We start from the raw sequence: 15,942 nt of genomic DNA, 5'->3' as shown, positions 1-15,942 counted from the left end.
TGTCCTTTAAAAGGTATAGTTCGGTATTTTTGAACCTGGGCCATATTTCTGTCATGGGGTGCCTTAATCTACTAATTGGTAACATTTTGGTGAAGATCGGCGTAGTTTTGAAGCTGTTCAGACCATCGAGATCGAGCGTATATCCATATGACGGGAGTAAGCCGGGCACAGACAATACAGCCTCTAAATAAGTCATTAGGTCTTTATTTCACCAATGCTTTAAGATGAATGAAGGAATGAACGCGTGCTACCGCCCCGTTAGCTCAGAGCTGCTTGTTGTTGCCGTTGCCGTCGTTATTGAGGCTTTTCAACACCCGGGTCACCTGGGATGACGTCATCGACGGGGGCGCTGCAGCACAGCTGATCCCAAGTGAACCGGATCAATAATAACAACACGGCAGCTTTGAGCTCACTCTGAGCTAACAGGGCGGTAGCACGCGTTCATTCCTTCATTCATCTTAAAGCATTGGTGAAATAAAGACCTAATGACTTATTTAGAGGCTGTATTGTCTTTGCCAGGCTTACTCCCGTCATATGGATATACGCTCGATCTCGATGGTCTGAACAGCGTCAAAACTACGCCGATCTTCACCAAAATGCTACCAGTTAGTAGATTAAGGCACCCCATGACAGAAATAAGGCCCAGGTTCAAAAATACCGAACTATACCTTTAAGTGCAGACGTAAAACATTAAGGGGTTACAAGAATCTCATTATAGTTCTACTGGAATTCAAAGTAATTTGTTTCTTGCCTAAAACATTTTCTCAAAAACAGACAAAGGAGGTAAAGTGCATAGAACAGCTGAAGTGCATATATATATATTGCCATAATGCATTTCTCAGTAGGAATTCAAAGTAGTTTGTTTCTTGCCTAAAACATTTTCTCAAAAACAGACATAGGAGGTAAAGTGCATAGAACAGCTGAAGTGCATATTGCCATAATGCATTTCTCAGAAAATCACTAGCTTCCACTAGTGTTTTCCTCCACTTAAGACATAATTTAAGAACTATCCTAATAATATTACTATAACAGGCAAGTACAGTGAAACCTGACGAGCACAGGTGAGAGACAGTGACAACAGGGACAACAATCTGTCAAGCAACTTGACAGAGCTTAAGAACAGTCAATAAAACCACTTCTCTCCCTGCATGGTTCAAAGATCCCTCACCTCATTCATGAAGTTTATTCTTCAGTACCTGGACCTTGTTTGAAAGGCGATGGGTATCAATTCCCATCAGGAGTGCAGTGCCTAGTGGGCCATTCTTTGCAGCAGCTTTTAACAAAGGGTTAAAAGAAGATAATGAGTTAGTCAGCTCTTTGATGACCAGCTGGTCTACACAGAGGTTGTGATTTTTGAAGGTATCTAGAATTACTTTTTTTGATACCGGTACAGATGCAGTGCTGATTAAAAAATGCAACTCTGTAAGCAGTTGATCAATTGCTGTGCTTGAAACTTGAAAATAATTTTCCAATTTTAGCAAAAGAGATGCAAATTTCAGCTCTATGGTTTTTGGTAAATCTTCAGGTTCTGTGTCAATTTCGATATCACCATCGGAATCTGCATTGCCATCTTCTGAGATTCTGTCATCTAATGTGCCATCAGATTGTGCCAAAGATTGAGGTTCACTTGTTTTTACAATGCCCACTTTAAAATCTTTTAATGTATATGGTTTGTGCTTCCTGTTTTTATGTGACTTAAAAGTACCATAAACATTTGTCTGAAACGAACATCCCTCAAACATACATTGCACCGTTTCGTTACTCTTAAGGTGGTTGTTGATGTGACAAAAATATTCTTGTGCTGAAGCTATGTCACTGCATGTACACAAATGACAATAACCACATTCACAGATTTTTGCAGTTTGATTAGGATGAAATCTGCTTAAGTGACTATAAAGAGCATTCCATGTTTTGAAAACACAAGGGCAATGAGAATATGCACATGGGTGTCTGTGTCCAAAATGGCCATGAGCTAACCTGTAGTGCTTCAGAAGTAGAAACCGTGATGATGTCACTGTCTTGCACTGTTTGCATTGCCACATGAATGTCTGTGGAGAAAAAAAGAAAGGGAAATGAGTCACTTATACAAAAGGTTTATCCACATGTGTAAAATTGAAACCAAAAAGTGCACAATGTGTGAAAGATTGAGTAACATTTGTTAATATATGGCTGTTGAAAAATTATATTTTTGGCCCGCTGTCCATGCTCAAATTGTTAATACTTTTAACTATTATTATGTGTCAGCAGTCGGAATATCTCTTTTAATATTTATTTATTGTTGCACTTCTTCTCCTGACCACAAATTAACATTGTATTACATTGGGGTTAGGGTGGCGCTGTTCAGCTCCCAGCACTACTTCTACTTCTTCTTCTTCTACTAACAGCGGTGCTTAACAACCAACGAAAAAGAGTGAGAAGACGCTGTGATGGAGCGCGTTTTCAAAAAACTAATTCATGATTTTTATAAATTCATACTATAAGTGCATATATAAAATATAAAAATGTTAATGTGTTGTGGGCCGGCTGAAATGGTCTCGCGGCCCGGAGGCCGGACGTTCCCCACCCCTGGCATTAAGAGAGGACACAGAAACTCCCGCTCTGTAAAACCGAACCTTCTGATTACTGTGGAGAAACTGTGTTTGTTTCCACTGTTCTTCAAAATAGTCACTTACCGGCTACTTCCCCTGAACGTTCCTCTGATCCAACTGTCGCTCGCTCTGAGTGAGTGATGCTGCTTTCACATCAAAAAGAACCAAGAGCCAGTTCCGGGCTGGTGCTAGGGCCAGTTCCAAACAGGTTCCAGCCTTATCCCACTTAAGAACCAGTTGGTTTCACACCAGCCAGAGCCAGCCATGGAGCCGGCGTGAGCAACGTCATGACGTCACTGCAAACGTCTCCGCTAGTGAGCTTGGACAGAAGCATACGGCCGAACTTTCTTTATTCTGGGTGGAAATAGTAACATAGTTACGCCATTAAATGCGTTTATGAAAACATTTTTAGCGAGAAATGTGCATTTTACTTTCATAATGTTCGCTCTGTGAATGTGAAGGATGTTTGGTTTGATAGTTATGACGAAGAGGGAACGCTCCGTTCACTTGCATGGACATGGACTCATCTAGCTGCGTTGGCGCGTTGACGCGTTGAAGGTCGATTCAATCCGTGCATGGTTCGTTCTTTGAATATTCCGATTTAAAACAAAATCAGAAAAAACAAAAAAGAACCATACACGGATTCACGTCCATTGTTTACTTCGGGGTTTAAAAAATGCCTGTCTTCGTTGGTCTTCGTGTTTATGAAGGTACGGATAACTCCGCCCCCTGCCCCCGGCGTAAAAGCGGTTCTAGTTCTAGCCCAGCTCAAAAGTGGGGCCAGAGTTGAACCGGTTTTTAGGGGCCGGAGCCGGTTCTTTGGCAGTGTGAAACCAAAGCCCTGGCCCTAGCTCCGAACTGGCCCGGAACCGGCCCCGATTTTGCGGCAGTGTGAAAGGGTCATGAGTGGTGGCAGGGCCACGGGGACGGTGTGTGCGCGTGTATGTGGAGGGGACGCGCATTTTCGCCCGCTCCTGGTTCACGTGATGGCAAAAAAAAAAAAACTTGCTTGTGTGTGCGCGCCGCTTACGTTAACGTTCATCATTTGCAAACGGATTCTTTCAGTTTAGCGTTCACAAAAATAGGAACGCTTTTAGTGCACAGCACTGCTCATATCACACAACCCAGTGAGACCTGACCGAAATGAACATGGGCTCTGCAAAACACACATGCCTCAACACACATCTCTACTAAGTTAGTAGATTTACTGATATAATCTGAGATGACGATTCTAAAACACTTTGCTGCTTTTATATTGACTATATGTGTGTTTTGAGAGCTTTAGCACAATTTATAACTAAAAACAACAAAATTGTAGAGAGCACAATACTTACATTAAGTAGACTTCATGGCCACGTTCCTTCTGCGGCAAGTGAGAAAATGGATGAGCACCACGTGGAGGTACGGCATCAAAAAGTGACAATCTTCATTAAACAAACTATCTAATGCGTTTTATTCAAGAATGTTGTGTTGGCCCAATGAAAAGCTGTTGAGTAAACCTGCCAAAACACATTATTTCGTTCAAAAACCACAACTAACTCAATTAAATTTAGAAACACACACTAGTTAAGTAAATCTGATGAAAGAGGATTATTTTAACTCAACAATAGCAAGATTTCATTTTTTTGAGTGTACTCATATGCGGGGGCACTGAACTGCATAAGCAGTTTAATGATTAAGAAGTGAGAGTTTACTGTAGCCTAACTACCATGGAACGTCAACAAATTAATTCAGCATATTTCTCCTGATTTCAGCAAACCAAATTAATCTTGTGAACGTATTATAAAGACAGTATAAGATATCCGAATGAAAACCTCTGAATGCAGTCTGTAATGAACTAATTGTATAGTATTTCACACTGCATACCTGAACAATAAGCTATACAGGCGTTAGAAAAGGAAATTGACTGAAATCCATTAATTTCTTTCTGTCAGATGAGGTTACTTTAATAGGCTAACAGTTAATGTTTTATAGGCTACTTTATGAAACCCGTGCTTGAATAGAAGAAACACATTTTACTGAATTCCAGTGATTTGACTTTAATTAGATTTTCTACATTCATTCAATAATGACATATGTATTTCTTTTAGGTGTGTCAGCAGCCCCCACAGCACAGCTGACACTAAACAATAAAGCACATGAGTTGCAGATGTAAAAAGAAAATGAAAATGGAATGGCAGAATGAGAAAATAGGAGTTGACTAAGGAGAGAGATTTCCTCAAGGAACAACTAGTATCCGGCAAGTCTCCCAACACAATGTTTAGTCAAAGTGTTTGTTTTTAGTAGGGTAGAAGGAAGGCATTGCGTGTTCTCTTCGCCTCCAGTCCGCCACAGTCATCTGCCGAGTGGTCCAAGAATGTACAGATCCATATTAGCAGATTCGCACATTCCCTTTCCACAGTCCATCAGGTTATTGAACTGCTGTTATTAACACACAACCGCAAACTCATGATGTTAAAGTCTTCACTTGGTAAGGTTCTGGTTTAAGAGGAAGTCTTTGCTTTCATCGGAAATAGTACTACTATTGCTTGGCAGCAGGCTACATCTATCAATTAATGACAGGAACGTCTGTCTCTCAGTCTGCGTGTGTTTGTGTACCTGTTATTCGCATATCTCCCGAATACAATTTACATTAGTATTGTGATTGTTGTTTTAACATTCAAATTAGTATTAAAATTACTTTAAAAGGTAGTGGGGGAAAAAGTGTGACCAATGAACTTGCAGGATCTGGCTGTGCATTGTATGCGTGCCGTGCACATATGTGTTGTTATGTATTATGTGTTGTGACTCTTATGTTTGTATTTTAATCTTTTTAAACAGCTCTTAAAAAAGATGAGCCCAAAGCAACTGCCGGTTCCAGCAGTGTCTCTACACTGGACTCATCTTCCTCCGAGATGAGTTCAAAGAGTACCGACTCAGAGTCATCCAACAGCTCATCCTCAGAGGACAAAAAGAGGAAGAAGAAGGGGAAAGGGAGAAAGAAGGCATCCAAGATGGTTAAAATGGAAAAAACACTGCAAAGAGGTTAGAAATACTAATTTCACCACTTTCCACTCACCTGGGTGATAGATCACTCCTGCTTCGCTGTGTTGTGTTCTCCAGGCTTGCTCTTCCCATATGATGTGACATTGCATGTGTGATTGTTTCTAGCACTCACACAGTGAATTTTAAAGGAATAGCTTGTGGTCATCTCATATTCTAGATTGAAATCAGATTTAAGTGAGTAGTATATCATGTATGCTCTCTGGACCAATTCCTATCTAATTCAATTCAATTCAATTCAATTTTATTTATATAGCCCTTAATCACCATTACAGTCTCAAAGGGCTTTAACAGGCCAAATATTTGTGACACCCCCCTTTACCCATGCCCCCACACGGGCAAGAAAAAATTCCCTTGAATCAGCAAGGAAGAAATCTTGAGAAGAAACGCAGTGTAGGGGATCCCTTCTTCCAGGGATGGTCAGGAGTGCAATGGGTGCCACAATTGGCATACAGGTAAATACATGTACATCATATTAAAATGGTGATGGGGTTCTGGCCGGTTATCCATGAGGAGGGTCCAGGCATCCAGTCCAGCAACCGCAGCAGAACTCACTTCCGGTTGGGGAGGGGGTGGGGGGTGTAGGGGGTATCCCTATTCACAGGGGCACTTCCGGTTTATGGTTTATGACACGTCATAAACCATAAACCCTTTGTGTAGGTATGACAGGTGTAATGCCCGGGGTGAGCCTGCAGGGGTCGCTGGGGTACGGGATCTGTATAATCAAAGGTGTGTATGTGGGTGTGATTAGTGTGTGTGTGTGTGTGTGTGTGTGTGTGTGTGTGTGTGTGTGTGTGTGTGTATGTGGGTGTGATTAGTGTGTGTGTGTGTGTGTGTGGGTGTGGGTGTGGGTGTGGGTGTGTGTGTGTGTGTGTGTGTGGGTGTGTGTGTGTGTGCCTGGTGGGGATGTGTTAGGGGTATGCGAGGCCACAGAGTCTGGTCTGTAGGTGTGCTAGCAGAATGATCAAAGTGCTGTTGGAAGGACAGCCAGCCGTCAATGCGGACTGTGGGGTGAGCCCCTTGATGGACGGATGTATTGTGACCGTAGAGAGTGTGAGGTGGGACACTGTAGATAGGGGGATCGTCACGTGCTGTTTGAAGTACCCCCAGTACTATATGCAGAGTGATTTGGAGTGTGTGTGTGTGTGTGTGTGTGTGTGTGTGTGTGTGTGTGTGTGTGTGTGTGTTTGTTTTTACCACCTTGTGAGGACTTGCGCTTGTAAAACTAGCCATCTTGTTAGGACCATGTGACAAAGTTAGGACCTAAATCATGGTCCTAAGAAGGATAAGCAGTGTAACAGCCTGGTAATGACCTGCTTATAAGCCTAGGGTGAAATGGCATTGAAATCTTAAAAGTCCTAAAAATGTGGTTTTTTTACAAAAATGTGTGTGTGAGGGGGGGACCGTGTTTCAAAGTGAGGACCTCTCTGGTAAATTGGTGGTACTGCAGTGTGTATCAGAATAGTGAAACCACACCCATTCCCCGCCCATATCCCTTGCCACTCCCACTACAGTTGCTCTTTACTTTAATAGAAGCAGATTTCTGTTTTTGGGGCTAAACAGCTATCACTTATGCTATTTTGCCACCAAACATATTTTATTTGATAAAATGTATAATTATTATAATTGATTATAGATATAAATATATTATATAATTTAGTTGAAAAGTTTAAGCTATTTATAGAATTCAGGAAACAATTGTTTCCATCTTGTCATACTTTATCAATGAAATTATAAAAATCGGGACTTTTTAAGATCAAAAATTATATCTGAGACCATTAAAAAATTACATTTAACATTTTACTTCTAGGATATGTTTTGTTGATCATTTATTTGGACACTACAATGTCATACTATTAGGCAGGGCTGTAGATTACGGTCAGTAATCAGTCTAGTAGGCTATTCCATTTCATAAACAGCAAATGTTTACATTGGGCTTTCATGGTATGGGTGTATGATGCCTGTCAATGGTGGTATGGTCATAGTTACATGCCGTTTCTGATGTCAACAGATTTTCAGATATCACACTAGTTGTCTACATCCCTTGATGCAATGTATGATGGACAATGGAGGCAACACTCGCCTAGTATGTAGTATGTACAGTAGGCAATTGGAAATTGCCTACAGTAAAAAAAAAGTTGAAATGGCAATTAAGATTTATTTTTGTTGGCCAAAAAAGCATCCTGGTCATGCTCTTCATGGAAATTCAGAAATATACCACGGTATGAGAAAATGACCCATTGCCCTGATAAAGCCTGTACAGGTAGGTCAAGTCAGGCACATCCCGAGCTTAATCCTCGATGCTATCCCAAACATTTATCATAATCGCCCTTTACCCTATTTGTGAAAATGCAATAAAGGCTCATTTTAATGCTTATTAGGGGTCCAGACCGCATTAGAACGGATCCTGATGGAAAACCACTACACCTAGACTCCTCAAATCTGGACTAAATTATCACAGTGAGGCTATACATTATGTAAAACATAGTTTCAGATTTGTGAAACCTTTACCCTAATTGTGAAAATGCAATAAAGGCTCATTTTAATGCTTATTAGGGGTCCAGACCGCATTAGAACAGATCCTGATTGAAAACCACTACACCTAGACTCTTCAGATCTGGACTACATTATCACAGTGAGGCTATGCATTATATAAAACATAGTTTCAGATTTGTGAAACCTTTTTTCTATTTGTGAAAATGCAATACAGGCTCATTTTAATGCTTTTTAGGGGTCCGACTGCATTAGAACTGATCCTGATTGAAAACCACTACACCTAGACTCTTCAAATCTGGACTAAATGATCACAGTGAGGCTATACATTATGTAAAACATAGTTTCAGATTTGTGAAACCTTTACCCTATTTGTGAAAATGCAATAAAGGCTCATTTTAATGCTTATTAGGGGTCCAGACCGCATTAGAACGGATCCTGATTGAAAACCACTACACCTAGACTCTTCAAATCTGGACTAAATGATCACAGTAAGGCTATACATTATGTAAAACATAGTTTCAGATTTGTGAAACCTTTACCCTATTTGTGAAAATGCAATACTGGCTCATTTTAATGCTTATTAGGGGTCCAGACCGCATTAGAACGGATCCTGATTGAAAACCACTACACCTAGACTCTTCAAATCTGGACTAAATTATCACAGTGAGGCTATACATTATATAAAACATAGTTTCAGAATTGTGAAACCTTTTTTCTATTTGTGAAAATGCAATACAGGCTCATTTTAATGCTTTTTAGGGGTCAAGACTGCATTAGAACGGGTCCTGATTGAAAACCACTACACCTAGACTCTTCAAATCTGGACTAAATGATCACAGTGAGGCTATACATTATGTAAAACCTAGTTTCAGATTTGTGAAACCTTTACCCTATTTGTGAAAATGCAATAAAGGCTCATTTTAATGCTTATTAGGGGTCCAGACCGCATTAGAACAGATCCTGATTGAAAACCACTACACCTAGACTCTTCAGATCTGGACTACATTATCACAGTGAGGCTATGCATTATATAAAACATAGTTTCAGATTTGTGAAACCTTTTTTCTATTTGTGAAAATGCAATACAGGCTCATTTTAATGCTTTTTAGGGGTCCGACTGCATTAGAACTGATCCTGATTGAAAACCACTACACCTAGACTCTTCAAATCTGGACTAAATGATCACAGTGAGGCTATACATTATGTAAAACATAGTTTCAGATTTGTGAAACCTTTACCCTATTTGTGAAAATGCAATAAAGGCTCATTTTAATGCTTATTAGGGGTCCAGACCGCATTAGAACGGATCCTGATTGAAAACCACTACACCTAGACTCTTCAAATCTGGACTAAATGATCACAGTAAGGCTATACATTATGTAAAACATAGTTTCAGATTTGTGAAACCTTTACCCTATTTGTGAAAATGCAATACTGGCTAATTTTAATGCTTTTTAGGGGTCTGACTGCATTAGAACGGGTCCTGATTGAAAACCACTACACCTAGACTCTTCAGATCTGGACTACATTATCACAGTAAGGCTATACATTATATAAAATATAGTTTCAGTTTTGTGAAACCTTTTTTCTATTTGTGAAAATGCAATACAGGCTAATTTTAATGCTTTTTAGGGGTCCGACTGCATTAGAACTGATCCTGATTGAAAACCACTACACCTAGACTCTTCAAATCTGGACTAAATTATCACAGTGAGGCTAAACATTATGTAAAACATAGTTTCAGATTTGTGAAACCTTTACCCTGTTTGTGAAAATGCAATAAAGGCAGGATCAGTTCTAATGCGGTCTGGACCCCTAAACAGCATTAAAAGTGCCTTTATTGCATTCACAAATAGGTTAAAGGTTTCACAAATCTGAAACTATGTTTTACATAATGTATAGCCTCACTGTGATCATTTAGTCCAGATTTGAAGAGTCTAGGTGTAGTGGTTTTCAATCCGGATCAGTTCTAATACAAACTGACCCCTAAAAAGCATTAAAATGTGCCTTTATTGCATTTTCACAAATAGGGTAAAGGTTTCACAAATCTGAAACTATGTTTTACATAATGTATAGCCTCACTGTGATCATTTAGTTCAGATTTGAAGAGTCTAGGTGTAGTGGTTTTCAATCAGGACCCGTTCTAATGCAGTCTGGACCCCTAAAAAGCATTAAAATTAGCCTGTATTGCATTTTCACAAATAGAAAAAAGGTTTCACAAATCTGAAACTATGTTTTATATAATGTATAGCCTCACTGTGATAATGTAGTCCAGATTTGAAGAGTCCAGTTATAGTGGTTTTCAATCAGGATCTGTTCTAATGCGGTCCGGACCCCTAATAAGCATTAAAATGAGCCTTTATTGCATTTTCACAAATAGGGTAAAGGTTTCACAAATCTGAAACTATGTTTTATATAATGTATAGCCTCACTGTGATAATGTAGTCCAGATTTGAAGAGTCTAGGTATAGTGGTTTTCAATCAGGATCTGTTCTAATGCGGTATATGGTATTTCTAGGACTAGACCCGTAGTGGGGGTTATCTCAGCCATGGTTGAGAATGAATTGGGGGAAAGGAACTTTGGCTTTGACTCCCTGAAGTCATGAACCACGACATGGAGGAGAAAGGGATTTTTGACCGCGGTCGTCTCCCGCCGGAGCCTCGCTGCCGATGGACCACCGCCTCGGCTTCAGGATGCGGTGATTAGCGCTGACCGCTGCCGAGGCGGCGGGAAGCAGGGCTCAAGCGGGATACATTCGCGGCCAACAATCCCTTTCTCCTCCATGTCGTGGTTCATGTAGCCTACTTCAGGGAGTCAAAGCCAAAGTTCCTTTCCCCCAATTCATTCTCAACCATGGCTGAGATAACCCCCCCTACGAGTCTCGTTGTACAAATACCATAGACGAGAGTCCGACGTGTTATGCGCCATCACACCAACAGCAGAACGGTTATCCAAATAACAAGGAAGTGTACAACACTTGCGTTACAGTCCTGGAGCTCTATATCTAAATAATATCATATAATGCATAGGTATCTATATCAAATAATACATATTATCACGGCCAAAAGCTGTGTGCGCGTCTAGACGATATAATGAATCACAAAGGACTTCGTCGGGTTCTCCGACGTCTCTGGTTCTTCCACTTCCACATCAATCTGAAGTAGACGCGGCCGTTTGAGATTCATAATAACCTATCGTCTGGAGGCTCACACAGCTTTTGGCCGTGATAATATATATTATATATTATATGATATAGATATCTATGTATAATATGGGTTTCTAAGAGCCATTGCGATACATCCACCGTAAACAGAACGCATGGTACCGTGGCTACAAGCTGCTCAGGGCCAGGTGATAATATATATTATATATTATATGATATAGATATCTATGTATAATATGGGTTTCTACGAGCCATTGCGATACATCCACCGTAAACAGAGCGCATGGTACTGTCAGTGGCTACAAGCTGCTCAGGGCCACATCCCCACCCCCCTCCTTGACCTGCCTTGACACGCCCACCGTATACAGAGCGCATGGTAGTGGCTACAAGCTGCTCAGGGCCACACCCCCACCCCCCCTCCTTGACCTGCCTTGACACACCCACCGAAACAGCGCGTTTGGGGGAAGCTCAATGTGCGACTGTTTCGGAGTGACTGTAACTCTGCACCACGGCTGAATTTCGAGGACGTCATTGAATACTGTGTTTGTGGCCCACTAATACCTATATTAAAGCATCATAAAATAGAATGGCATGGGATCTTTAAGGCTGAGCTGAAGGCAGCGATTCACCACAGTATTCTCCACTGCTGAACTCTGACTCACAGGCCCAGTCCAGTGTTGAAAATACATAAATTGTATTTATATATTTAATTGTATTATATATATTTATATAATAAATAAATAAAGAGAGAGAGAGATTTTCACACAACTCATATTCTGAAATAGAGAAAATAAGTGGTTAATAGTGGGATTCTAAAGGGTTAAAAAACATTCAGCCATCACTGTAATACTAAGAGCCTGCCAACAAATAAATGGTCCTTTCGTCAATAAGCCAATCAGAGCTCTCCGTGAGCAAGGTGAAAAGTTAAGAAAAATTAAAATGACAGACAGACAGACAGACAGACAGACAGACAGACAGACAGACAGACAGACAGACAGCATTACAATCTGCCGGAATTCAATGGCCTTTTGCACCTTTGAAAATGCACAAAAAGGTGTATGGTCCTAAGATGTACTATGCCCATCCCCCACCCTTCATCAAAGGGCATTTTGAGCAGCTACCCTCCCCCACTTGTGGTTTGACTTGGATTTTGAAAAGTAACACTCCTCCCTTCAACTACAATTCCACATGAGACAGCAGTATTTACTACGATGGCTCATTGCATTCACTCAATAATAAAAATTTCACCAGGTTATCTCATAATTATGAGATAATTATCTCATAATTATGAGATAGTATCTCATAATTATGAGATAGTATCTCATAATTATGAGATAATTATCTCGTAATTATGAGATAATTATCTCGTAATTATGAGATAATTATCTAATAATTATGAGATAGTATCTCATAATTATGAGATAATTATCTCGTAATTATGAGGGAGTCCCAGGAAGGAAACCCAAACGCCGCCGTGTTTGGGTGCATGATAGAGCTTGGATCGGGTTAGATTAAATAATCTCGGATATAAATAACAATAATCGGGTTAAATAACTTCACATGGTGTGCCTGGTGTGTTTCCAGCATTCGTAGTGTTGATCAGCAGAGAAATAGTCCGCCAAGACGTTGAGGTTGCTTAGCAACCAGAGACTCTGTCCATGCAAGTGAAGTTTTATGTTTTGTTGATCATTTATGTGGACACTACAATGTCATATTATTAGGCAGGGCTGTAGATTACGGTCAGTAATCAGTCTAGTAGGCTATTCCATTTCATAAACAGCAAATGTTTATATTGGGCTTTCATGGTATTGGTGTATGATGCCTGTCAATGGTGGTATGGTCATAGTTACATGCCGTTTCTGATGTCAACAGATTCTCAGATATCACACTAGTTGTCTACATCCCTTGATGCAATGTATGATGGACAATGGAGGCAACACTCGCCTAGTATGTAGTATGTACAGTAGGCAATTGGAAATTGCCTACAGTAAAAAAAAGTTGAAATGGCAATTAAGATTTATTTTTGTTGGCCAAAAAAGCATCCTGGTCATGCTCTTCATGGAAATTCAGAAATATACCACGGTATGAGAAAATGACCCATTGCCCTGATAAAGCCTGTACAGGTAGGTCAAGTCAGGCACATCCCGAGCTTAATCCTCGATGCTATCCCAAACATTTATCATAATCGCCTATTAATCAAGTTGAGCGTTTGCGCTTTTGTGCTCACTCAATTCTGACAGATTGGAGAGTGATAGTGGTTAACTTTATTTATTTATTATTATTATTATTTTTGTGAAATTAATATTCATAAACGAGTAATGTATGGTATTTCAACAATTTCAAGTGAATAATATTAAAAATTAAGGTTTTTTTAAAGCTTGTTTCATGTGGTGTTCCCCCACTGGTTGTCAATGGTTGGTGTCCCTGGGCACGGGACGACGCTGAAGTTGGCATCCGATTCGCAGCATCCGATTCGGCAATTGCTTAAAACGGTCGTGATTGAAGACCACCTAGAATCTTCAAATCGGTCCTGATTGAAAACCACTACACCTAGACTCTTCAGATCTGGACTACATTATCACAGTGAGGCTATACATTATATAAAATATAGTTTCAGTTTTGTGAAACCATTTTTTTATTTGTGAAAATGCAATACAGGCTCATTTTAATGCTTATTAGGGGTCCAGACCGCATTAGAACGGATCCTGATTGAAAACTAAAGGCTCATTTTAATGCTTATTAGGGGTCCAGACTGCATTAGAACGGGTCCTGATTAAAAACCAATACACCTAGACTCTTCAAATCTGGACTAAATGATCACAGTGAGGCTATACATTATGTAAAACATAGTTTTAGATTTGTGAAACCTTTTACCCTATTTGTGAAAATGCAATAAAGGCTCATTTTAATGCTTATTAGTGGTCCAGACCGCATTAGAACGGATCCTGATTGAAAACCACTACACCTAGACTCTTCAGATCTGGACTACATTATCACAGTGAGTCTATACATTATATAAAATATAGTTTCAGTTTTGTGAAACCTTTTTTCTATTTGTGAAAATGCAATACAGGCTCATTTTAATGCTTTTTAGGGGTCCGACTGCATTAGAACTGATCCTGATTGAAAACCACTACACCTAGACTCTTCAAATCTTGACTAAATTATCACAGTGAGGCTAAACATTATGTAAAACATAGTTTCAGATTTGTGAAACCTTTACCCTGTTTGTGAAAATGCAATAAAGGCAGGATCAGTTCTAATGCGGTCTGGACCCCTAAACAGCATTAAAATGTGCCTTTATTGCATTCACAAATAGGTTAAAGGTTTCACAAATCTGAAACTATGTTTTGCATAATGTATAGCCTCACTGTGATCATTTAGTCCAGATTTGAAGAGTCTATGCGTAGTGGTTTTCAATCCGGATCAGTTCTAATACAATCGGACCCCTAAAAAGCATTAAAATGTGCCTTTATTGCATTTTCACAAATAGGGTAAAGGTTTCACAAATCTGAAACTATGTTTTACATAATGTATAGCCTCACTGTGATCATTTAGTTCAGATTTGAAGAGTCTAGGTGTAGTGGTTTTCAATCAGGACCCGTTCTAATGCAGTCTGGACCCCTAAAAAGCATTAAAATTAGCCTTTATTGCATTTTCACAAATAGGGTAAAGGTTTCACAAATCTGAAACTATGTTTTACATAATGCATAGCCTCTCTGTGATCATTTAGTTCAGATTTGAAGAGTCTAGGTGTAGTGGTTTTCAATCAGGACCCGTTCTAATGCAGTCTTGACCCCTAATAAGCATTAAAATTAGCCTTTATTGCATTTTCACAAATAGGGTAAAGGTTTCACAAATCTGAAACTATGTTTTACATAATGTATAGCCTCACTGTGATCATTTAGTCCAGATTTGAAGAGTCTAGGTGTAGTGGTTTTCAATCAGGACCCGTTCTAATGCAGTCTTGACCCCTAAAAAGCATTAAAATGAGCCTGTATTGCATTTTCACAAATAGAAAAAAAGTTTCACATCTGAATTTATGTTTTATATAATGTATAGCCTCACTGTGATAATTTAGTCCAGATTTGAAGAGTCTAGGTGTAGTGGTTTTCAATCAGGATCCGTTCTAATGCGGTCTGGACCCCTAATAAGCATTAAAATGAGCCTTTATTGCATTTTCACAAATAGGGTAAAGGTTTCACAAATCTGAAACTATGCTTTACATAATGTTTAGCCTCACTGTGATAATTTGGTCCAGATTTGAAGAGTCTAGGTGTAGTGGTCTTCAATCACGACCGTTTTAAGGTGGACCAGCAATTGCCGAATCGGATGCTGCGAATCGGATGCCAACTTCAGCGTCGTGGGCACGGGCCCAAGTGCCCTTATGGACAATCCGGCCCTGACAGGATAGAATAGTATTTGATCCAAGTACTGTGGCCAAGGTTTTTAAAAAGGTGCACACTAGGAAGAACAGTGGGCCAGACATGAACAACACAGTCTCACTCTGAGAACTTCAAATAACGACTGTTGGCAAAGGCACTTTAGCGTCGGTCGCTGACGGGAAAGGTACCCTTCGGCGGCGTCGGAGAGGGGGTTCAATTCACTACAATGTAATGCCATCCCTGGCAATGTTTGACGTTCAGAGCGGG

The sequence above is a fragment of the Gadus morhua genome, unplaced genomic scaffold (assembly GCF_902167405.1).
Source record: "Gadus morhua unplaced genomic scaffold, gadMor3.0, whole genome shotgun sequence".
In the NCBI taxonomy this organism is placed as follows: Eukaryota; Metazoa; Chordata; class Actinopteri; order Gadiformes; family Gadidae; genus Gadus; species Gadus morhua.
Note: the sequence above shows the minus strand (reverse complement) of the source record.